The 13,567-nt window shown below is 50.2% G+C and overlaps 1 protein-coding gene and 1 non-coding gene across 3 annotated transcripts in view; one reads left to right on the top strand and one right to left on the bottom strand.

Moving 5' to 3' along the window:
• The window catches only part of LOC142582879 (ubiquitin carboxyl-terminal hydrolase 2-like), a 262,205-nt gene that overhangs the window by 78,056 nt on the left and 170,582 nt on the right, over window positions 1–13,567 (bottom strand). The gene's annotated exons all lie outside the window — the stretch shown is intronic.
• Window positions 480–552, top strand: TRNAS-UGA (transfer RNA serine (anticodon UGA)). The gene has a single exon. It is a non-coding gene; the product is annotated as a tRNA-Ser (tRNA).

Here is a 13,567-nt window from a genome sequence, read left to right as displayed (position 1 = left end):
CAACAATGCAACCTGACTTCTCAACAGGAGAGCATAATTATACACATATATGCCTCTTCGAGGAGCACTTCGCTTCTTGAAGGCACGCGCACGTGTGTCGAGTGAGCTCCCGAACAACGCTTTGCAATGTGGTGAACGGGGCGGGGCTTAAACCATGGATTCGGGACTTCAAAGAAGTGCGACGTAATGCTGACGCATTTCTCTCGAATTTTTATACTTCCTTCTATGGTTCACTGGTGTGTGTGTATATATATATATATATATATATATATATATATATATATATATATATATATATATATACATATTAATAAATGAGAAGAAAGAGGGTTAACCGAGGGGCTCGATTTTTATTAGTCATATCAGAAGAAGCCAACAAACACTGACACCAAGGACAACATAGGGGAAATTACTTGTGCTTATTAAATGAAATAAAGAAACGATAAATTAATGGAAATTAAAGTGGATGGGGAAACAGCGCCGCGGTAGCTCAATTGGTAGAGCATCGCACGTGAAATGCGAAGGTTGTGTGTTCGGTTCCCACCTGCGGCAAGTTGTTTTTTCATCAACTTTAATTTCCATTATATTTATCGTTTCTTTATTTCATTTATTAAGCACAAGTAACTTTCGCTATGTTGTCCTTGGTGTCAGTGTTTGTTGGCTTCTTATAATATTAATATGACTAATAAAAATCCGGACCCTCGGTTAGCCCCTCTCCTCGTTTATATATATATATATATATATATATATATATATATACCTCTCACCTATTTAACTGCACATTATACATTTGGTAAAGTACCGCTCAATCAATTTTGCGCATCAGGGACCGTATACTCTGGACTGATCACTTTCGGCGATATCACTTTTAGCGTTCGCTGATCGATTAAGAAAGCGAAAGCGGACTGTGGAGAAGGAATGGCAGGCCAGCCACGAAACGTTGGTTTCACGTCGCTGCTAAGTCCTCGAGTGCGTTTGCAGGAACGATGCATGCCGTTTTGTCGGGGCGTCGCGCTGGACAAATGCGTGTCGCAAATGTTAAACGTACTTGCGAAAGCGGTCAGTGCAGAGTACAGCCTCAGAAGACGAGAACATGCCCGCTTCAAATGTCCACATGAACATACAGTATAAAGGTCAGTTCGTTTAATGATAAATATCTGCCACGTAACTCGACACTGTACTTTCCGCGACCCTGCGGGAAGCTCTCAAGAGTGCCGCTCCACGCGCGTGACAAACAGGACAAAATTAACGTGACTCCCATATCTCTTTCTCAGTTCAACCACGGCTGGGAAAAACCTCAACTTCGGTTTACCAGGAGCACGCGAGCAAACAAACACATTTTCCCCTCGATTAATATACGAAGAGGAAAACGAAGCGTACGCAGGAAACAAACCGGTCACCACGTACGGCACGGTATATAGTCGAAGCTGCCCAGTCATGCGCGCCATATTAAAGTTCGCCCCGCCCTGCAGACATCAACCGCCAGTCGTTCAAAGTCCGTCTGCCGTGCTTACGAAAAAAAAAGAAAGAAAAAGAAACACGCAGCAGGAAGAAACGTGCACGCGGCTCGGCCAGCCGCAAGAGTCGCTGCTACCGAACCCGCCCGGCCAGACAGACGAAAACATATAGGCAAGAGGCAATGAGACAGGGCCAATATGGGACGCGAAGCTCGGCATCCTTACGCATACGCAATACTTGGCTGCCCTCCAGGGCAGCGCTAAAGTGGCATCGAGCGGGTGCACGGAATTATACGCCAATGTAGTGCATGACGTCGACGAGGAGGACGCTTCCACAAGTCGGGGGAGCAGCACTCCGCGGCCGTAATGCTTCGCCTCATATCACGCGCTACATGTCGACGAGGAAATATAAGGGGCGGAATAATAATAACCGCGAAAGGCGGAGGCGCCGAAGCGCAGACGGCGGCGCGTGCCTCATATACCGCAGCAACGGCTAATGTTATAATCGCATGCATTAGAGAAGAAAGCAAAAAAAGACAAGGTACATCCGAATCACTCCAGCCACGCCAAGCGCACGTGAAAGATAAAGTCGGTCCCTCCGCAAAGCACGCGTGCGCGCCGCGAAGGGGAATACGCGCATAACAATGAGCAGGTGCTTGGCAGTTAAACTTGCCCGCGTCACCGAGACGAAGGAACGGTTATTCTCAATCCGTGCCAAATCGCGCAATACGTAGTTTCCTGTCATTCGACTTAAGCACAAAACATCCAAAAACAACCGGCGAAAACGGCATATGTAAGGTGCTACGTAGAGAGCAGTCCTTAGGCGCCCGTTCCTGCGCCGAGCGTCGGCGTAACCGAGCGAACGAGCACAGTGAGAGATGAAAGAGCGAACGCGGAGCAGGATATGAAAGACGCGAGCCGCGAACGAATGTTTAAGGAGCGTTGCGTTTACAGTCAACATGAAATTTGAAACAGCTGATAAACAGCTTCAATTCCGCCGGTATCGCGTTGTTGTTTTTCTTCTAAAACTGTAATTTGGTCGGCGCTGCGTCTTATTTGCTATTACATCCATGTTCCAACAAGGCATGTCAAATAATACCCGAACTGTTTGCTTCAGGCTTAAAAAGGACTCTATACCTGCTTTATCCCATTGAAACTACAGCCGTTACTGAAGGAATGATACGACTTCAAACAATGCGATGATTTCTGATCGGCGACGGATATTTGGTCTCCTCGGCGCTGAGTTCTTTACGAGTGGCATATGTGTATATTTAGTCATGTTTTGGCATTTACCCAACGGTTCTCGAATGAATGCTTTCGGCGTAGCAGAGCTCGACCTCAGCCCACCAGCGAGGTTGTAGAGAAGGGCTACAGATAGTATGGTAGATCTGACTTTTTGATCTGACTACATATATGGTAGATCTGACTTTTTCTGAAGTCCTGGAATTCTGAGGTTTACTTCAGGACGGCACAAACACCATGAAGAAGACACCGACCTGGCCGCAGGTGCGTACCCCGATGTAAGCGAGGCACGATATGCCCTGACAGTTGTGATAAATGACGTGCGGGGTCTTTCCACGGTGAATGCGGCGAGGTGGTAGCAAGGGGTCCGGGCAATGTGCCTAACATGTGAACGCATTGTCTCGACGGCTATGCGCTTCGTAATTGAATAATCCTGAGCAATGGCAATAGTTTGGGCCGTTGACGCACTGCGTGGTAATCCAAGGTAGATCCTCAGAACTTGCGATTGAATGCTCTAAATTGCACGAACCCCTCCCCCCCCCCCCCCCCATCCAAATTGGTTTTATCGTTCACCTTCACTTGGGGAGGAGTATAGTCAGCCGACAGAAAGCAAGGTTCCATCATGTCTATACCTATACATAGCGCTGTTCCCACTTAACATGGAAGCACAGAGGCAGGCACACGAATGGCCTGACGACGTTCCGTGGCAGACGCGCAAATAGACCGCACGTAGCGGCACACAAGTGCACCGGGCATGGGAGCCGATTGCTCACTCCCGGCACGTTGCCCAGCGGCGGCCCCGACTCCACGCACTGCGGTCCTCGATCACGATAGCGGTCGCCGCCCTCGCGAAGGGGTATCGCCCGCACTAGGCGAAATGCGTTCGTGCGCGTCTGTACACACGTGCACACGCGCCACCGCCAGATATTTTCGCTTTTACTCTCTTCCCCGCCTCTTTGTAAGAACCCGCAACAAAGGGATCGAGGACGGCGGACGTACGACAAAAGACCAAAGCGTACCCTGCGGCGGAGCAAGACCACGCATTCGAATGGGGCAGGTTCAGTCCAGCGAACGAGTACCAGATCTGCGGTGCAGCCAAACGGCGAGCGAACAAGGACTCGACAGCGGGAGAAAAGCAATGGCAGAGAGAGCGAATACCGCTGAAGAAGCCCAAAGACTTCACCCTTTCTATCCAGTTCGCCGCAGCGCACGCGTGTATGGCGGGGATGCAACGCCATCGTGTGTGGGGGGTGGCGCGCCCTCTTGCCGAACCCAGTAGCTGCCCCTATCGAGGTTAGCTAGCGGCGCTTGCGTGCCTCTTTCACGCTAGCTTCGGAGCGAAATGCGCAGACGAGGAATACGCGAGCGGGCCATATGTAAACTGCTGCTGCAAGATATCACGCGAGCGTTCTTCCGTGTGTACGCACGGAAGCGGCGCGAGCAGTTTATACATAAACACGCTCATTCGGCATATAGTTCGAGCGTTAGCGTCGATTGTAAAGGGCACTTCGCGAAGCGGTACGCGGGGCTTCGAGGAAGATATTCGCACCCGCGCTCCGCGAAGGAAAATATGCTGCCCTCTGACAGCGCAGCACAAAAAAAAAAAAAAGAAAAAAAAAGGAAAGCGAAGGCGAGGATGGAAATGCACCGACGCGATGCCGAAATCCGGAAACGACACAGTGATTTGTGCAGCGAGAACATGAGAGGCAGCTACGTGTTCAAGAAGAGAAGAAGAGACCAGCGGTGGATCGCCATCGAAGCAGGTGAACTGTTCTGATCGGCCGCGTGACATGTAAACCTCCCGAGGAACATTATGTCCCAAGTTCTGGACACTAAAGTGAAAAATGATTTCTTCTGCATCAGCAAATTACCTTTCTACAAAACCAAAAATACCACTCTTACAAAGATAAGACGTCTGGTAAGCCAGAAAAAGCGCAAGAACGAAATACGGGTGGCGACGCCTACTTAAGTTCCTGCACCTGGTGGCTGTGACGTCATGGATTTTTATGGCATCTTCTAGGGCCTACTAATTATATATAGCGGTACAGATTGACTACATTGTGTTCTAAAGGAACCAACTATTAAACATGGCAAGTTTCGGGAACCTTTAGTCAGCCAACGCGACCCAAATGCGAAAACATACTTTGGTATCCCTGACGTCACACGCTGACATACCGGCGCTGGGGTTTCGGCGCGAAATTCGAATACTGATACTTGGACCTTCATTTTCTCATCTAATAATCAAACTATTTTTTTTTAAATGGCTCCCTGCAGGGTTCTGAAACAATGCTTCATTAGTCTAAACTGATTCATTGTTTCGCTTTAGTGTCCCTTTAAGGAACGTGACGTACTTTTAAGTGTCGCGAACTAAAAAGCACGAGCAGTAAGTTCATTTACACCTTAAGACGAAGCAATATATCTCTTGTGTGTTCTGCGAGTCGCTCGGCATGCTACAGGTTGGCAGCCAGCCTGTAGCGCCCGCCCAACTGTATATTTATAGCGCGTTCATTACCATTCCTCGCCTTACCACAAGTTATTCCTCCCCACAGCTCGTTTTGCTTGCAGCAAATCGTAGTCAAATCTGAAAGCTCGCGTAATCATCGGAGGCGCATTCACCTTCCAAGCCGCATACAACTTTGACACCCTTGACAAGCGCGTGCCCAGAGCCACCCGTCTCTCAAAGACACATACCTCTTCTTGATAAATAGCCTTCACCTACTGCGAACACACTCAAAACGCGGGGCCCGATAGAGCAAGTGGGCTGCAATTTCCTCGCACCTCAGCGTTCACCGTGGCGTTGAAGAAAAGGATAATAGGTCGCAGAATAAGACTGAGGACATGCGTACACGGCCCCGCTACGTGGGCCGCCCTTGTATACAGCGGCGCTGCTGCATCCTCAAGCAGTTTCTTTTCCGGCTGTCGAGGGCCAAGGTTACGCGCGTCAGTGCAGGAGCGTGCGTCGGCTGCCACAGACACTCCCTCCCCCTCATGCGCAACACACTGCCAGGCGGCAGCTATAGGCGCACACCCGCGGCGCTATACACCACCATGTTTTCGGACTGCGCGCCAGCAACAGCCCGCGCAGGATACGTGCGCGTAGCTGAAGCCGGTGGCCGTCCGTGGCCCCGATGTCACGCCTTGGCGCCTGCCAGAAACGCTCCGTTCTCCACGACCTTAGACAAGAAAGAAAGCGGCGGGAACACACACGTGGCTAGCGCCCCTGGCCCCGCTCCCCTCTCTTCGCACTTTGACGTGTTTTCTTTCGAGAAGGAACCTTCCTTAGAACGGGAGGCGTGTGACGCTCCGCGCACCGTCAGCGAAAGGGCAGCGCTCCGCACACATTACCGTCTTCTCTAAACTAGCGCCGTCGTCAGAGCGGGCTGTCCGTGAGGAAACAAACAACCAAAAAGCACATGCACCTATCAGAGACTAATTTTCGGTCACGACCTCGCACACTTCTAGCCATTGAAGACAGAACAATACATGAAGCGGTGTACGTATAAACACACGATGCGGTGAATGCACGCAGAACTATGGCCCGCCTCTTCTACAGATATCTCGCGTAGTCGTAAAATCAAAATATTCGCTGAAATGTCCCGCCCCCCTCCCCCTCCCACGCGCGCGAGAGAGATATATATCTTTCTCATAATAAAGGTGTTGCGGTAGATGGCATACCAATCGGTAAATCACGACAAACGTTTAAGACTGATCGATGCCACGCACGATCGATTACACTGCGGCGCCCCGCTCCTCCTAACATACGCAGGCCTCCTGTCAAATGTTTCCAGATCAAACAAAACCGCGATGCAGACGCGTATACACATCCTCCACGTAGGAGGAACCTGGGCAACCTATATACGCAAGGGGGTGTGTATATACAACAGGATGACAGCATGCGTGATACGCGCGCGCGCACGCACACACACGCACACACACCCGATACGCACGAGGAGAGCTGCAGTCAAACTATTCGAGGACCCCGTGTCTGCGGGGAAGACTACGCCCCCCCCGACACTGCCGCAGTAAGTCGAGATCGTGACACGCGTACACGATGCCACCGACCACTGCAGCTGCAAACGGTCGCGGTGCAGCCGCTTCCTGTTTCTAGGCCGCGCGCCTCCGACACCTACCCCCCCCCCATTTCTTTTGTTTTAGCCTTTCGCTGGCTTCTTTTTTTTTTTTTTTTTTTTTTGCGGGCGCCGCTTGACATCGCTCGTCGCCCTCGTGTGCGTGTCGGGCCGTTAGGCGATCCGCGGGCGACGAAACACCTTCCGGCCGCGGGCCAATGGCAGCGCCACCGCTTCGAGGCCGATAAGAGGACGAGCCTTACCAGCCAGCGCGTTCGTGCACCGGTCGCAGAGGAAGTCATTAAGGCTCCTTGGTTAGGCTGCAGCGCCGGTGCGACGCCGCACAGTCTTGAATGTGCTCGTTGATTGCCCTTGCCTCCCTTGCCCTTCAGCTACCTTTATATTAATATTTTTGTCTTGCGTCTGGCGTACGACGCAGTTTGAATAACAGCTCATATCATAAGTGCATCCGTTTCGAGCGGCGGAGTGAGCCTGACGAGGGCACGTCAAGGAGAAGACCGCCGTTACGGAGACGACTCGTTCTAACGATCCCGCACGGTTCAAAACGCGGTCGCGATAAGGCGCGGGTTTCCGGGATACGCGAGCTCATTTTATATTAGCGAGCCCCGCGGAGAGATTCTACGATTCCAAATGCAAGCGTGTTCAGTATTGTATTATGATCATGAAAGGGGGAATTCGTTCGTGACGGGCCGTGGAGGAGGCATGTTCGAAAATTACGTATGATATATGTAATTTTCGAACATGCCTAACATATAAAGAAGTCAACAAACAAGGACACCATAGGCGAAATTATCTATGATGTCCTTGGTGTCAACGTTTGTTGGCTTCTTATGATATCACTAATAAAAATTTAAAATCGGGCCCATATATTTTTTTTTCATTCGTTTTCTTTTTCTGAACGTTTCACAAATTTTGCGCCTGGCCGCTTCGACACTGATCTACCCTTCAACTCGGCCTGTCGTAGCCGATTCGATCGTCCGACGCACGCCAGTCACTGTTCTTGCCACGCTTACGGAAAGCGACTTTCTCGCAGAGACTGGTCGGTTTGAAATTGACAAGCTCACGCACGACTTCACGCGTGACAACCGTGTTACACAAACAGAGCAACAGAGATCATACGATCGTTATTCGTTACACGCATCAGGCGTAATAAGCTTAATTGGCGTCGTTCCGTCCTTGTCCACCGATCTCCAGCTACAGGCTCGACGGACCAATCACACAATGCTATACCAACAGTGGCGTGTCGCGAAGCGAGGCCAAGGAAGCAATGCTTCGGAATACAGAAAGTGCAGAGAGAGAGTTCGCCCATATAGTAGCAAGCCTGATTAAATGTTCTCCACATGGTAACTTGTTCTTGAGCACATTGGTTGATATTTGAGGGAGCCATTGCAGCGCAAGTGAAACGAGCACAAAGAACAAAAAACGCGGCTGTCCTGCCTTTTCTTTGTATTTGTTTGATTTGCACCTCAAATGGCTTGCTAGCGACGCTCCGGCAAGATAGATATTGTCACTCGGCTGATACACACTCAAAGCGACGCGCAACACACGCATCGCGGCTTCTCCGCGGCCGTTACACAACGCGGCCGTTCTCCGGCCGTTCCCTGCCCCTCCGAGAGGAAGCCGAAGTGCGCAAACAGAAAGTAGGAGGGGTCCGCGGCCTGCCCCCGGCTGTGTCTCTCGTACACGCAAGTCGCAGGCCTCTCTTTGTTCCAAGCGACGGCGGCGAGACCACTCGGAACGATTAAAAACAACCTCCTCGGGGGCAGCAACGGCTAAGCTGGTGCAGCCAAGCGGCACGCGACGGGTACCGAGGTTCGGTAACGCCGCAGACGCCCCCCCCCCCCCCCCGCGCCTCCTTTTTTTTTTTTTTTCTACCTACTTGTCGGCGAAGGAGTGTGTCCCGCTGGGCACGAGGCTGGCTACAACTGACTCGCCGGCGGTGACCGCATGACCAGTCATTCGTGCCGTGACATAAAGAAAGAAAATGCGAAGCCGTTGGGAGGAGAAAGCAGAGGAAACGTCTGCGGCAGAGCTCGAGCATGCAGGACTGAGCCAGGTGTAACACCTGCAAAAGAGGGTCTACGCGAGCGAAGCGCGCGCGCGCGCTCGGCGTTAGTGTGTGCAGATTACAAATCTGCGAGATCAGTGCGACCGAGGGTGCGGCCGTGCTTCTGTCTTTCGAAGTTTTCCTGGAGTCTCGCCGGCCGGCTTATAGGCCAACCCACGACGGCTAAAGAAAATGTCAAAAAGAGGCTGACAAAGAATGAACAGCCTACAAATCCCAATCGAATTTACAACAGCGAGCATAAACGGCAGTTTATCTCCAATTGCAGTTGACTCAAGCATTCGAACATGGCAGGGATCATGTAGCTCGATCCCACTACAAATATTATTTTCCTTTTAGCGCAAGACGTCGGGCCACTCTGGTCTCTTACATGAAACTTTCGGTCTTGCCTTTGATATTGATCACTGAGCGCGATTCGCATTAATGCAGGTCCAGCGGCATTGCTTTGAATGAAGCAACTCAACGCAGTTCGTGTAAAACTTCTGCAATGCGAAATAAAGCCAAACATATCGAGCCTGCAGGATGAAGCGAAAACTTTATCGCAATAGCCCGAAGTATGCAAACACATAAACAGCGCAAATGACAAGACGGACGAATCACGGCCTTATATACATTAAACTGAAGAAACATCTCGCAATGCATCGGCAGCTGTGTACTACACCACATGCACGATGAAAGGCTTTGCAATCTTCCATATCATGGCCCGAGAGGTTCCCTGTATCATTCCTCGATCTCGCGCGACTAGCACATCAAGTTCCGTGACTTAGATAACGCACGAAACAAACGGAAGTGAGCGTCAGCCAAGCTGCGGAAGCCGCGACCGACTTTTCGCAACGCTAATTATTTCCCGCCGCCAGCGCTTTCAACACGAAGAGAGGAGCCATGGCACATCGGGAATCGCTATATCGCTGTGCTCTCTCTCTCTCTCTCTCTCACACACACACACACACACACACGCACGGACGCACGCATATGCACGCAGGCAGGCAGGCGTGCATCGATGAGTCACAATCGTCGAAAACACGGAACTACACGCGTGCGTATCTCCTTCCTGGCCTACACACCATTCCGTTTCCGCGCGTTTCCATGCAGCACCGAGAACAAAAACATGACGACAGACGTCGAGCATGTACCGACTACAGCGGCGCGCGACCCGAACCGACCCGGCGCTTGAGCAATACGACGATGTCGACGTGTCGTCACAACCGCACGCATTGGCCACCTTCCGCCGCTGAACCTCCTACGCACACGCAATGTCGCCATGCGTCCTCTTCCTGTTTATCGACCTCTGGATGTGGCAAACACACACAAACTCTGGAAGCGGGGCTGAGCGAAACACGCAGAAAACGCGTGTAGGTCACCAGTGCACTGCACTTCTACAGTGTATACGCATGCGTAGAAGAACGGCCGCGTGGCGTGGTGTTTTATACGGAGAGGTCCACATTCACGACTACATAATCCTTGGCATACATAGTATCTCACAGCAAGCAGGCAGGACAAACGCAGCGAGATACCGCGAGGTTTAAACTCCGTATCACGCGCTCAACACTGACGCGACACAACTCGACTTTATCGCAACGTAAGGATTGCGGATGCGCTTTCATTTTGATCGCGATCAAGCCGGATTGAGATTGAATTTCTCGAAAGCGATCGGGTCCTTTGCGCTTGGTGCGGAAAGGAGCCAATCATGATCGAGATTCGGTACCGATCGGGTTTGACAGGAATAAGAGACGCTGCCGGCCAAACAGCTCAGCCCCGCATCTAAAAAATGACCGCTCGGGCATTGTTTGCCGTATACCGTGTGAACTTAGCCAAGCTATTCAACGAACAAGAAGACTTGAAAGACACATGGTGGAGTATATAATCAAGCCCTACAATGTTCGGTCGTCAGAGGTCTGACGACCGTATATATGTCTTACATCTTCGACCGTGTTTCTTATATCTTGTTTTTCGTTGAACAGTTACCCTATATATACTTCGCGGAAAATAGCGGCTGTTTAATGCCTCCAACGCGAGCGGTCTCTAACGAAACTCTACATGCAATGGCAGCCTGACTATTCGCGCAATCCGGACGCAATGTAGGTTACGTGAAGCTCCACTGGCTCGACCTCCTTCATGAATGGCGCGAAATACAAAGGGCGTTCGCCAGAACACACGGTAGCAGTCGCTGCTTCCCCGAGGTCTCATCCAAGAGGTGATCAGTGGAGCATGAAGACGCATTTCCAGATTGCGGAAGTGCGCATAGCGCGACGAGTCGCTTTTCTTATTTATTTTTTCGCAGCCGTGCCAGAGTTCGGCAGAAGCCCCAGCAGCCTTCGTAGCTTATACTGCCCACCGCAGAGACAACGCACGGGGCGGGCGAGCCGACGCATGGGAACAGCCGTCACCAACGCCGCACGGTACAAAGCAACACGAAACGCTATGACGTCAAACCTTCCTGAGGGCGAGAAATAACAGCGCATCGAGACGGACGTTTCGGATCACGCTTCTGACGGTCCCCGTCATAAGCACTACATGTATACGTGTGTGCTGCCCACAGAGGAGCGCCCGCTATGCATGTACAGCTCGAGGAAGGACCACGTCTTAGATCTTGTCACTTTTCGAATTAATTTCCGCCTTCTGATATAACGTGCGTCGTAATAAGAAAAAAGATGATTATGAATGAAATGTTAGCGTGTTTATACGAAACTCACGAAAGCCCCCTCCTTCCAACGACTCACCTTAATTGCCAGTAAGCAGCCGCCCCTGTCATATATATACTTCCCTTCAAAACGAGACTTCAGATAACTCAACAAGCAAGTGCGATTATACAATATATCGAACTAATTTTTTTTCTGAACAGCCAAGCGAAAGAAGCAACGCTGCAGAGTGCAGTACTTAATGCAAATAACCAAGAGTTCCCTCACATGCACCTTTGTATCCCGATTTATTTATTTATTTATTTATTTATTTATTTATTTATTTATTTAGTTAGTTAGTTAGTTAGTTAGTTAGTTAGTTAGTTAGTTAGTTAGTTAGTTAGTTAGTTAGTTAGTTAGTTAGTTTTATATAGACTCTCAATCATGGAGTCTATATCATGATGCGTTCCTCCTTGACCCTCTCGCTGCAAACGACTCGTCATGAAGTGCTTGAAATGTCCTCGAGACAGCCACGAGACAGCACGTTTGCTTCGCCTACGTGCTGTCTCGTGTCCCCCTTCTTCGTGTGTTGTTTTATTCGGCGCCGTCTTTGTAATCGATATAAGCGTCAGAGCTTTGACAAAATTAACCGCATCAACCAAGACGAGCTGGCCCTTTAAATTGTGTCCAGCGCAGTAGACAAACAGGCTAGAGGAAAGTCTATAAGTAAGGGTCTGCTGTTCTTGGCGGTCACTTTTCGACGGTTTCCAGCGGCATGACGCGCTCTTTCAAGATTACTTGCACGCCGCCCTCTCAATACGCATCGGTGCGACCAGGTCCACAATTCCACCCTAACACAAGTGATGCAGCAAAACTACTTTTGATGCCCCGCTGCCATAATTGGCAGGTGACTCGAAAGCGGAAGCTGTCCCCTACACAGGCGAGTACAGATAGTTAACGATTGCGCCAGATTAATCGCTGCGATGTCCCACTTGGATGAACCATCGATTAATCAGAGTGATAACCATTCAGCCAGTCTCAGAAACCAAAGCAGTCCTCAAGGCGATAGCACAAAAGCGAATCAACGTTATTAAGATTACGCGTGAGAGAGGAGGGGGGGGGGGGGCAAGGAGGTTTTTAACCAGAAGCAATGCTCCGGTGCATGGTACGCATGATGTTGACAATGAACATCGGTACGTGTGGTACGATCACGGAGAAATAAATACCAGAACTCGAAAATTCTAGTCGGAACGGGTAAACGACAGAACTGAGCTTGCGGTGGAGGCGTAAAGGCACCTAAGCATGTCTCTTTGCTTTACCTGCAGTTTGCTTCGCTTCCTGTACATAATTTTGTTAGGGATCTCAAGGTGCCTCGAGCTACACGGATCCGAACGCTTTCTTTTTCACATATTTCAATGTACGCTTTACGCAAGAAATAAACTTCAAGTCAACTAAAAAAACAATTCCATTAAACACCACCGGCGTGTCTGAGTATGCATACATGAAACTTCGACGCGCGTATACTGTTATCACAGGGAAGAAATAATACGAAATATATAAACTGAATTCTGGCATTTCCATGCGTGTGTATGTATGTTTTAATTGTCCTGTGCGTCTTACATGTCCACGGCAGCGCATAAAGTTGTCGTTTTTTTTTATCTTGTAAGACTTGCTCCCATAAATGTTCTTGAACCCCCCCCTTCCCATCCCCCTTGTCTGTATGCACAAAACATAGTCAGGCGCACAGAAACTTCCATTTTGGCGATTTGGCAGCAAAGCGCAAAGCTGTGTGCGCGCAGCGGGCAACTATCGCACGGAGCATGACGTATCTTCGCCGAGCTAGAGGCCGAAGAACACGTGTACACGTGTCACTCGCTCTGCGCACAACGAAGAAACGACACATAAAATGCCGCTTATTTTCGCACTGCCGGCAAAATTTCCGGTAAATAGTGCTTCGATGGCACCGCTTCGTCTACAGTGGGATTCACAGAAGCGAATGCGGTACATGGTGAAAACTCAACGAGTTTAGCTAACAGACGGAGACAGGCATCCGAAGACGCGAGGTGTGCTGACCAAGGACTGAGAGCTTATTCGACA

Source organism: Dermacentor variabilis, chromosome 5 (genome assembly GCF_050947875.1).
Source record: "Dermacentor variabilis isolate Ectoservices chromosome 5, ASM5094787v1, whole genome shotgun sequence".
Lineage (NCBI taxonomy): Eukaryota > Metazoa > Arthropoda > Arachnida > Ixodida > Ixodidae > Dermacentor > Dermacentor variabilis.
This window is presented reverse-complemented; position numbering and strand designations above follow the sequence as displayed.